At 36.4% G+C, this 12398-nt stretch overlaps 1 protein-coding gene across 2 annotated transcripts in view; it reads right to left on the reverse strand.

The window, feature by feature from the left end:
• Nucleotides 1–12398, reverse strand: part of SLC25A21 (solute carrier family 25 member 21) — a 232564-nt gene that overhangs the window by 186386 nt on the left and 33780 nt on the right. The window contains exon 2 of one of the 2 annotated variants that reach the window (XM_030949646.1): nt 10538–10637. The exons of the other annotated variant lie outside the window; for it this stretch is intronic. The gene's annotated coding sequence lies outside the window, so the exon portion shown is untranslated. The remainder of the gene's footprint in view (nt 1–10537; nt 10638–12398) is intronic. 2 annotated transcript variants of the gene reach the window in all.

Genomic DNA, 12398 nt, shown 5'->3' on the forward strand with positions numbered 1-12398 from the left:
AGACATTATAAAAATTTAAATGAAGGGTTATACATGTTTTGGCAATACTATTCTAAAACTGACTGTATCCCAATAGTTTAAATCAAAATTTATCAGCAAACTATTTCTCAACTTTCTGCTCCACAAGACATTGACAGAATTTGAAAAGAAGTGCAATTTATGAAGTGACAACTGAATGCAATTTTGGTAAATGTAACTCTAATTTCAGTCAAAATGAATAAAAAATTCAAAGAAATCAGGTTTTCTTCCCCTTCCATTTGCATTCCCTTTTTTCCTACTTCATGATTGCACTTTCACTTCTTTTCTTTGGCGGGGGGGTGGGGGGGAGGGAAGGGAAGGGGAGATATCCAGGCTGAGGAGTTGGGGGAATGGTAGTTCTCTGCTAAAAAAGAAACAGAAATCTACAACTAAATGCACAACAGAATACAGTTTCCCATGATCTACACATTTTGATATCATTTAGCATCAAGGTGCAGCTGAACAGAGCTGTAGTTTCTTTAATCTCGCTAGGAAGGTTGCTAAGAGTGTGCACACACTTATCACACAGGTTAAGCTACAGCTGTGCCAAGCCTTTCACAGAAAGTGCAGGGCAAACCCTGTGGGGAAGACTGCTGACAGGCAAATGATCCAAATTAGACAGATCATGCTGTGATAAACACGTGCATGTCCCAGACATGCAATGCTTATGATGATGATGATGATGCACTGAGTAACATTCTCAAATATGTTATATTAAATAAAGATGGATGAACTAGTCAATAATCTATAGACAACTTCCATTAAATGAGCTGGGAAAAATAGCTCAGAAGATTTTAGGGATTCTTCTATTCAATGACTGAAATTACTTCTACACACAATGACTAAAGAAATAGCAAATAGGAAATATATTTGCAGCAACATCAATACTAAAAGTTGCTTCTTTTCAAAATAGTTTTGATGGCATTGTTTTTCTTTTAATATTACACTACTGGTAACCCTTATTTGCCATGGAAACACAGATGTGAATTTGACACCCTATAATAGTGTTTTTAAAGCTGACAGCAGAGTGCAGAATGTGAAATTTCCTTGCTTCTGCTGGTTAAAAGCATGATTAAGTAAACAGCTAAGTGTTTCCCCTGATTTCCAGGAACAGCAGAAATACATTAAGTCTAAAGAAAAAAAATACATCCCAGCAACTGACCTCTAGAAAGTTGCTTCAGAAGTTTCTGTTCTGCTTCCAGAAGCTACACTAAATAGAGAAACAAAACACATCAAAATTCCATTCTTGCACTGCTATAAAGTTCCCCATCTCTGTATGATGTAGTATGCTGGTTTTATGTTTAACTTTGGGATGAGAGTATATATATGTATATATGTCTATATTTTATATATATATATACATATAAAATACCTAACAATTTAAAATTATTCAGAACACCTTTTTCTTGCTGCCTTTCCAGATGTTTTTTTACTTAATGAAAGGAACAGAGCAAGGATAAGAGAACAGTTTCAGAGAAACACAGAACACATTGACAAATACTGAGAAGATAAATACATGTTTTCATAATCACAGAATGAAATATAAGATACCTTACACATGCCAGTTACTCCCTCATGTTACCATTAGGAAAACTTGATCCTTGGTAAAAATAGATTTAAAATATATTTAAATCCCATATGACCTTATAACAGCAGAAGTGAAAGGAAAGGAAAACAAAAAAGATCCTCATTTTGTGCTTCCTCTGCATATTAGTTAATTTTTCTTTTCTCCTTTTTTTCCCAATCCCTCCCTCCATATTCTCCTCCTCTTCTTTCTAAGGGAAGAGATATTATATGATTTATTAATCACAGTGTTTGTCACATTCACCTGTGCAAGACTATTCATCTTAAGCAAAATTTTTTACATTGAAACAAGTTTTAAATAACACAGAAGGTTTGTACAACTATATCACAAACAATTAAAAAATTTGATTTACAAAATTCTTATTGATGAGTTTTGTTCTTGTCACAACAGTGTTTATATTTTCATATATGGAAACTAATTCTAAAAGCATAATTTAAATACCCCTTTCAAAGACTTGTATTTATTTCAAAAACTTTGCTGGTATTTATTGGCAGTCTCCATTATAAATTTTATGTATTTAGCAGCAATGGTAATTTCTACAGTTTCTCACTGTACTCTCACAAATCAATTAGAAAACATCAGCTTTTAATTTTATTGGCCTGGAATTTTTTCACAATAACTATATTTTATTGTGGAAAAAATGTGTTTTCCCTCTAGTGACTATTCGGCAAATATGTGTTGATTAATTAAAGTGGCTAATATTTGTTTACTTCTCTATGTCCCAGTATCTGCAACAATTTAAAAAAGAATGTACTCAGCTGGCAAGGGGCCTGTTTAACAGCTTTATACAGGACATACAGGTATTTTGCTCATTTTGGGTGCATCACAAAAATGATGACCTCTTCAAATCGCCTCTTTGAAGAGGTGAGGTCAACAGTTTTGACAAGGTAATTATTTAAAAATACACTCCCTATTAGACAACAAGAAATACTGTAAACCAGTGCATAAGTACACTTTTAAAAGCAAAGCGATGTTCACAAATGGTTATGAAATACTTCCACATGTGATCATATTTTCACAATAATGGTGACTATCAAACGTTATATTGCACATTCATTTTTATTGTTGAATAAGATAATGGAGCCAATAATACAGCAGGCTGTAAAGCACAGCCTGTTGCAGCTTATTTCCTGGCCAGCTCTTCATACCACAGATGTCGGGCAGCTATCCCAAACCATTCCACATATTTACTGGTGCTCTAATTTTTCCATATTAGAAGTCTCATGTTTAGCTGTTCTCCTCAGTAGCATTAACCAAGCAGTTCATAAAATCTGTTTTTAAGTGCAGCTTCAAATATCAAACTGCTTTGTGAAGCCACTTGTTTCATGTTCCCCTTAAGACCACAATCTGCCATTAACAGAGACTAAATGGCCTGTGACTCAGGCAGAGAAAGTTGTCCAAAAGCCAACTAACATCTTGTTTCAGAGGGCACCTTTGAAACAAAGGTCTAATGTCAAGTTTAAATACAGGTCTATAATTAACACTATAGACCCATCAGAACTTGAATACAAGCACTGCCAATAGAGTATCCTGCTAAAATTAAATTTTAGTCTTTCACAGGCTGAATAATGATAAACCTTTTAGCCAAAATTAATAATGGAGACCAATATAACTTCAATACAAAGTAACCATAGGCCAGACCATCCAGCAAAAGCATATGCAACTGAAGACTTTTCAAGTTCACAGCAGCCCAACATTATTCCTACTAACATCAGCAGGCACACAGGCTAAATTTGCACATGTGACCTGAAATTCACTGCCTTCCAACAGAATTTTATAAATAAAACTATCCCAGTCTAAAGTTGAATATCTTACTGAAGACAAAAGTGTCCAAAATATGAAGGTTTGTAGAGTACTGAATTTTGCCAGGGGTACAGCTGACTGTTGTCCAGGGTTTTTTAACATAGACCACTGTATTTTTTAAAGGCAGAGGGTAATTCATTGGCTAGGAGAAAGGCAGGAAATTTTTCTTTGGCAGGTTGATTTCTTTTTTTGTTTTGTTTTGTTTCTTCTTTTTTTTTTTTTTAGTTTTAAATTAGCAGATGTTTGAAGCTGCTCCAATGTTTGGAATGTGGAAGAAATCCCAGTGGTGATAGATTAGTGGCAGAAAGCAGGTGAGGTGGTCAAAGGTGGAAGTAAATACAATTTATCAGATGAACCTGCAGTTTGTCATATTGGTATCACCATTCCACATGTGGCATATATAAAAGCTTTGGCAACTAAGAATGAACATTGTTCCCCTAGCCAATATAGTCAGAGAGAAAATGCACAGCAACACAGGGATGTGGTACAGATAAATGGTCCAAGAAATCCTAGATTTTACAAAAAATCTACAGCATGTGTAGAAAGGATATGGGCAGGAATTCTACTAAATAAAACCCTCATAACCACAAACCACAAAGAAAATCTCCAAATGAACACAGACATATGCACCCCTTACCCCTCATCCTCCCTTCCCCCCTTTACCCCCGTGCCCAAAAAAATGGTCCGCAGTAACTGGCAAACTAAGCTAGGCAAATGTCAGCTCAGACTAAGCATGAGTCATAATACGACCCATTTGTCTGGTCAAATAGCTCAGATATGATACTATGACTCCTCCCAGGCGTGCAGTTCTTACATCACAGGTTTTTTAGGTAAAGCTTTCTACCACTTCTGATTGGAAAACACCATCCTACTCTGCTGAATGATTTGTCATTATCTCAGTTATAGTCTCCTTTGTGATCCGCAATACTACAGCAAAGAAATATCTTCATGCAAAAAGTCATCTCATATCTTTAGTACAAAATACTGCATATCTACTCAGCAAACAACCAGAAATGTATCCTTTTTTGGTCTCACAAGATAACCAGAACAACTTCAATGGAATTGCCTGTATCTTTAATATGATGAATGTCCCCAGACAACAAGCTAGAAAGCTGAATAAAATCAAGGGACTCAATGCTTGGTCATTAAATTAGCTACCTGAGAACACTGGGTTTATTTGTGCATCATTTCCCCACGGCAACAAAACTGAACATACATACCATTGTTATCTACTATATGACAGGTATAGTTGTTTGATCCTCTTTTCTATATCACATATAGTTAGCAAAACATATGTATATATATATGTATACGTGTGCATGCACGCATATGTATATATATATATATATATATATATATATATACGGATTACAATATCAGTTCTCTCACACAATTCATAGCCAGAAATATGGGCCCTCATTTAAAATGGCTTGCTGGAAAATGGAACGAATTAAATTAAATTTATTAGAACTGTCCAAGAAGTGCTGAAGTCTGTCTCTTCCTCAAAAACCCTAATTAGTCTACAGTGTTACAGCTCTAACACCATTTGACGCCCACATAGAAATTTTTGTTGTTTCTTCCATGCACCACTCAGAGTGAAAAAAACAACCTTCCTCTAAAACTGCCAAGCAGACTGGAGCAAACCCAGGGACCATTCTATTGTGTGCTATTTTGAAGTGTTTCTTTTTAACACAGATGACCTACCTAGACGACAGGGTTCTCTGTATTTTTCATTCACAGCTGAAGATTATGAATTTACCCTTCTACTCAACACTGGTGAGATCCCACATCAAACCCTGTGTTCAGTTCTGGGCTCCTCACTACACAAAGGATATCAGGAGCATGTCCAGAGAAGGCCAATGAAGATGGTGAAGGGTCTGGAGCACAAGTGTTACGAGGAATGGCTGAGGGAGCTGGGGTTGTTCACCTTGGAGAAAAGGAGGTTCAGGGGAGACCCTATCACTCTCTACAGTTACCAGAAAGGAGGGTGTAGCTGGGGGTAGGGAGAGGGAGGATGGTCTCTCCAATGAGGACATGAAGAAATATCCTCACGTTGCACCAAGGGAGGTTTAGATTAAATATTAGGAAATTTTTTTCACTGAAAGGGTGGTCAAGGGGGGAGCAGGTTGCCCAGGAAAGTAGATGTCACCACCCATGCAAGTGTTCAAAAAACACGTTCTCTTCAATAAACAAACAAAAAAAAAGCCCTGTTAACAGTCCAGCTGTGACTTACGTCCATTTCCTTCAATGATCACTGCAATGTACCCAAATTTAATTATATTTGCCTTTTTTGAGGAAAGAAGTAAGCCCCAGACTTCAAAAGAAACTCTTATTTTTGACACATCTTCCTCCTCACATGTCCATCACTTTGCTTGTCCTGTTGTCCATTAAGACTTGCATGTCTCAAAAATTTCCACTTTCCATCTTTCTTAAATAATACTCTTCTAGCAGCCTAAACAGAGTGTGCCAAAACAGCATACTGCCGCTACAACAAACAAAACCCCTTTGTATCACATCAAGAAACAGTTTGTATACTTATGGCAAGAAAGGACTTATCAATATAATATTCAAGCTAGAAAAACACAAAATATGTCCCAAAGAAATATAGGAAACATTAGATGAAAATATACAGAAAGCAGTGATATTCTAAGCCAGGAGCAGTAATTCATCTTTGCCTGTAAAGAGTCAAAGAAAGAACATTGATAGTTACTATATATTCTTAATCAATTTACCCTATAATTTAGTGAGGACCTGATTTTTGGTAATGAAAAATGCATCGCAGTGTCTACACGCAGTTCACACTTCTAGCAGAGCCCTTTGCATTGCAAAAGTCGTAGCAGAGCCTTCTGTAAGGGAAGGTTTTCAGAGACGTGCTTCAAGGCAAGAGCTGAAAGTAATATGCTACGTGGAAAGGTAATGCCAGAACAGTCCAGAATGACAGGTAAATGCTTTCAGGGAAAGTGGCGAGCAGCAGGTTCAGTTGCAGAGAAAAAAGGAATGCCTCACATTGTTTTATGTTGCGGCCTGCTGAAGGATCTGATGCAATGTGAAGAAACCTTATGCCAAAAAGGAAATTCTGCATGTCCTCTAAGAACCTGTATGAGTTATATGTGACATCTTTGCTTATTACATTTTCTGTGCAAACATTAATATATCTGATGCATACATGATACTATAGACATCTACTCTAGTACACTAAAAAAACCAACATTTTCTACTGTGCCCTGCTTCTGCAAGCAAAGAGTACAGAATCAGGGCTGAATACAGTGACCCCTCAACTTCAAGAAGCCTATCTCCTGAATGCAACAACAATGCTCTTAGCCCCAAATACTTTAGCAACTTTATAAAAATGAACTATTGTGCGATTACTATATAACTATACTACATCCTGTAAAACCATTGATAACCATGGAGTCACATTTATTTTAGAAGAATAAAGGTGAGAATTGGACTCTTTAACAAATGAGAAAAATATGTGTTTCACATGTAAGTGAATTCTGAGCTTCTTTTCTGAAAACAAGGGTAAATAATGCAATGAACTAATTCATGCAAGAAGAGGCAAAGAACGCTAATAGAATTTATTCATTAAAAAATTACAAAACACTTTTAGAACTTTTCCACTTTCAAAAAATAATTTAAAATACAATGATGGAGATTTTCCTAGCAGTATGTGGTTTCCATAAATTTTTTGAACACTCTTCTTTTCCTCTCAAACTTTTTAAATAATTATGGTTATAAAGCCAAAATTTAGTTTCTCAGAAGGACAAATTAAAACCTTTTGATGGATGAAAGTTGGCATATGTGATACTAGCTGTGCTTCATTCAAGTCCTCAGCCAGCTTGGGACCTTGTAGTATTTTCATCATTCATCTACAGACTACAGTAAAAAATACAAACAAATAACCCAAAAGTCATAACCCCACCTACCTCTCCCCCTGTCCCCCAAATCCCCAATCAAACCACTGCCACCAACAACCAAAAACAAAATCCCAAAAAAACCCAACAAAACAAATTCAGGGTTCATAGGGCCAAATAGTCTACAGACATAAGGAAGAGACAGAGCAAAGGAATTTACAATTCTATTAAATGAAAGTGACTTCCCATGGTTTGCCCTACCTGAAATGTCAGTTAGGTTGTTTTACCACAGACATCAACAGAAACAGAAATAAGTCAGTAATGGAGTGCAGGAGATGCTTTGATTGAAAGGTCCTGTTGCTGCATGCAGGTTGGTGAATAGCTGACTTCAGAGTACATAATTGAAGGAACAAAAAATTCAAGGAAGTAAAATGCAGTTTTTTCTGGACACAGAACACAATTGCCCTGAGATGCAGATTTCAGACATATATGAGTTCTAAGAATACTGATGGGACAATTATATGAATTGAAAGAAAAGAAAATATAAATTTTCTCTTTCTTGGTGTTCCCTGCACTACATTCTCACTGATGCAGCAATACACAGCCTCATGCATGAAGCAATAATGATAGCAGTCAATAGTCACTGATCTGTGAGCTGTTTAATAGAACCAGGACTACATAAACTCCAAACTGATTTACATCTGAGACAGCTTTGGTCCAGACAGAGCCTTAATCCAGACAAGATGCACCACTTCTGACCTCTGTCTCATCTTTAGGCCAAGCTTTACTTCCACTGTCGTAGCCACCAAAATTTTCTTCCATTATTCATTGAGCTGTCAGTGTATATTCTATTGGCTTCATTTACCTGTTTTCTGTGATAAAAATGTAGTATTGCCCTCAAAAAAAAACAGAGGAATTTTTAAAAGTAGGCAATACATAGAGGAAACATTATTCAAAGTGCGGGTTCGTGTAAGGAAGTTCCTCTGAACTAACACAGATGTCTGTGAACCAACTGAGCAGACTCACTTTGCAGTCAGAGAAACTAGCACTGTTGAGCATGGTTTGACTTACCCTAAGAAAGGCTGCTAAAGCAGGTCAGATGACAGGTATCTTACTGAGTCATGATTAAACCTAAGGACTCCTAAGGGAAGTTGAGAGAGTCCAGAACAACTAAAACAAATATGGCCATCTAAAATAACCTGAGAGGTATTTGTTTGTGTGTTGTATATACTATTTGCACCTGTATATATGATCTTGGAATGACACATGGGTGCTTCCTCCTCTGTCATCTAGGAATGCAATGGAATCTACATGCATGAAAATTTTGCAAAGGCTAAAACTGTTTCATTTCATTCAATATATTCGAATCTCAGATCCAAAAATCTGTAAGGAAATATAATTACAGTTTCTGACACTGTAGTCTAATCAAGCAGATTAAAAAAGATGTTGAAGACAATGTATTTCCTACATAATCACCCAATCAAAACCAATACTTGCTGCAATTTGTGTACCTGCCTGCTCACCACAAAACTTGCACTGGAATTGTGAAAATGATCTAAAATTTCTTCTTCTCCTCCTCTTAGGCTCAGGAACTTAGAGCTGTAAAATGGGAATTCACTTGGTGTGAAGTGTGATAATCTAGCATGAAAAATATCAAGACTGCTTAATTATTTTGTCATTCTCAACATCCAGTCTTCTCAGGACTCACTAACTGAGGAATGACAATTTTGTCATGTAGGACTGTTTTTAAAATTAAGACTGGCTACTAATTGCATGCAATTCAATTAAGTCTCCCTTTAATCCCCATGTTGTTTTGATACACATATCCCCCAAACACAAGATTGCTACTTGGAAACACTTTGTTTTATCTATGTGGCAAATCTTCTGCAAGTCTGTTGTTCAGTGGTCTCTTCTTAATAGAATCCCATAAAAGATTTAATGCACAATATCTTCAATGAGCGCCTTTACAATCACAAATATAGATTGATTTATTTGCTTATTAAAGCCTATGAACATTTACTGTAAGTAAACAATGAGCCAGACAACCAAAACAACGGTTTCACTGACTTAGTTAAGTGTTTTAGAACCATTTATTGATTTAAAACTACTTCTTACAGCAACAAAAGAAAATCATATTCTTTGGAAGAACTTGCAAAAGATTTCTCTAATTTTTGCATTCTGTAAACAGGCAATATTTAATCTGTTTAAAATTAAACTCTGAAGATCAATCAGATAGCCTTTTGAAGGGCTCAGACACAGCAAGTAGTTTAGCGTTGTATTTGCAAGACAAACAGCTAGTTGTTTAGCCACACAGATATCATTTAGCCCATAACTTAAACAAGCACTGATAAATTTTTTTTTATGAAAAGATGCTATCAGCAAAACAAACAGAGTATTTCGTACTACTTCAAAGCTTATTTATAATGTGTTTAGAAATATTCAGTGGAAACAGGAAAATAATGTCTTGATTTTCTAAACTTTACAACATCTGCTTTTACTTACTTGAAGCATTGTAAAGTTCTCCAGATTTCAAATGGGTAGCTTTTCTTTTGTCTGGTCTCAAATTTGAAAGTGTTCACATTATTTTTTTTACCCCACACAATTTTCTATTTTTCACTTAAGAAAATTCAGTCATATGAACATCTCTGCAGCCTTTTAACAGCGGCAAATAATAGTTAGAACAACATTTTGAATAAGCACATTAGAAACCTGTTAGAAATTACTCTTCAGAAGACATGAATTCCCACATCTTTAAAATTTCCCAATATACATATGTAACTAACTCCTTTTAACCAGATATAATGCTGTTTATTTACACTATTGTCTCCCAGCCAGGAATAAAGTGCAGAAAGCACTATTTGCAATACATGCAGTTCTTTCCAATGGCTTGGCTTGTGGGAGTGACTAGAACCTGCAACAAGCAAAGGGCTTCTTCCCTGAGAATCCTTTCTCATAGACAAGAAAATGGTTAATCTAGCCAATAAGATGTAAAAAATTAACATCTTAATCACTTTTAATGGCTTACCATGGCCTGTTTGAAGATGCACTATTATACATACCTTTTTTTATTCTCCCTCACTATGTAAAATTAAAGCTGTTAAAAGATTTAGTAAAGCCTTTAAGCATGCTATCATGTACTATTTGATTAATACACAGCAACATAATAAATAATTTCTTCTACTTGCTGAGAGGTAGACAACCTACCCTTAAATCTTTTTGCTGCACCTAGCTTAATAAACTAGGTGCCTACTGCAGAGCATTTTATGTGACTGCGTACCTTGGCCTCCTGATGACCAGGATCAGGCTGATCAACTATTGTATGGTCTGGCTCCCATCTGGCCTCATAGTCAGGTTTCCCTCCAATCAATCAATAGCACCTGGGGGACAGGAGAAAGGAGCTGATGGAAATCTGGGACTCAGCCCATTGCTGGGACACATGGGTGCAGGGTGAGGCAGAAAGCTTAGTTTGTTGCTCAAGTTTTGCTGCAACATGAGGTCAGCCTTGGACATGCCCAGACTCTCGAGGCTGGAAATGCTTCCAGGTCTACTAGCCTAAACATAGCTTCTGTGTGCCTGATATGCAACACCAGTGAAGGCAGAAAGATTTTCTGCAGAGTCCTTAGGAAAAAAAAAACCAACAAAAGCATGTTTGCTCTGATTGTAAATAGCTAAAAAGCACTGATGCTTCTTTCCTCATTCCATAATGATAGAGGCTCAGTTTTAATAAAAATTTTCCTCTTAAGACCATTATTTTTCATACCTACCTCTAGAACAACCATGGGGTTTGCCAGTGACAGCATGGTACATGCAGAAATGTAGACTGCAGCATATTTCCTAATGGTGGAGGTAAATTAGATCTGGCAGGTCTCAGATCTGACAATCTCAGGCTGAATTTATGTATACTAACTGATTTTGTATCAATTTAAATCTGCACCCTAAATTCTCTTTTTCACATAGAATTTAAAGGTTTACTTACACTGGATTTCTTTAATCTCAATGAAATCTATGACATATTTGGACCATATTTAAACACACTTTTGGTAAAAAATGTTTTCCAGTTTTATTTTACAAGTATTTGCTTAATTATTGCCAAACACTAGTTGATCTAGCAACATTTGTGCAAAGTTCTAGGCAGAATTTTCACACTTGTACCAATGAGCAAGTTTAATATTTTTGGAGCATGGTGTACCAGATTACCATGGTAGCAATTTACCTGAACACAAAAAAATTTAAAGGGGAAGTCTGTGGGATCACAACAATTTGAGACCTAGACCCCCACAGCAATTTACAGTCAGATCCTCAAGAAGGATTTTAGAGGGTTGCTGCCATTAGAGTACTGTTACCTTTAGTGACTGTCGGGGGAATCTCTGGCCTCTGTAAAGGAAGATACGGAAAAGGAAATTAAAAACTTCAATTCTCAGAAATATTTTATTCTTTCTGTCCAAGACATCTGAACAATACACATTAGAATCTAGAGTTTGGTGTGTTACAGCCTACAAAAGAAGATGAAGTCTGGTTTTCTGCATCCTCTATATGTAATGTTTTAAAATCTACTGTCCCCCTATCCACGGACTTCAGTTCTCTAAGATGTGGTGCCACAAGGCATTTTGATCTTCATGTAACTAAAAAGATGTCCCTTGCTATCTTTTTCAGGATGATAAAATACTCAGCAAAAACTTCTTAAAGCAGAGAAAACAGCTCATTACCTGAAATAGACATTTTAGACATCTTCCACTTTCTATACCATAGGTGTTGCCAGGAACAGCAGTGATCCTCCAGGTTTAAGTGACAACACACTCTTACTTAGCCAAGTCAGTACAGACCTTTAAAAACTCACTGCCCTTTGATAGTATTAATCAGCCTTCTTGTTCCTAAGTAAACTAAAGGTGTGGACTTTCACAGGCAGGAATATAACTCAAAAGGCTCAAAGAATACAGATAACTTCGGGTTAAATTAACCTGACCATAAATTAACCTGACCATAACTTGACCATAAATTATTGAGTTCTAAGCTTAAGTGACACTAATGGGCACAGCTCAAAAGTGTTACTGCTTCAGTGTATGATGAGGACTCCTTGTGCTATGCATCTCTGGGGGCATGGCAGCTGGAGCTGCCATTAAAGATTCCTGGATCTCAAC

This window comes from Camarhynchus parvulus, chromosome 5, assembly GCF_901933205.1.
Source record: "Camarhynchus parvulus chromosome 5, STF_HiC, whole genome shotgun sequence".
Classification (NCBI taxonomy): domain Eukaryota; kingdom Metazoa; phylum Chordata; class Aves; order Passeriformes; family Thraupidae; genus Camarhynchus; species Camarhynchus parvulus.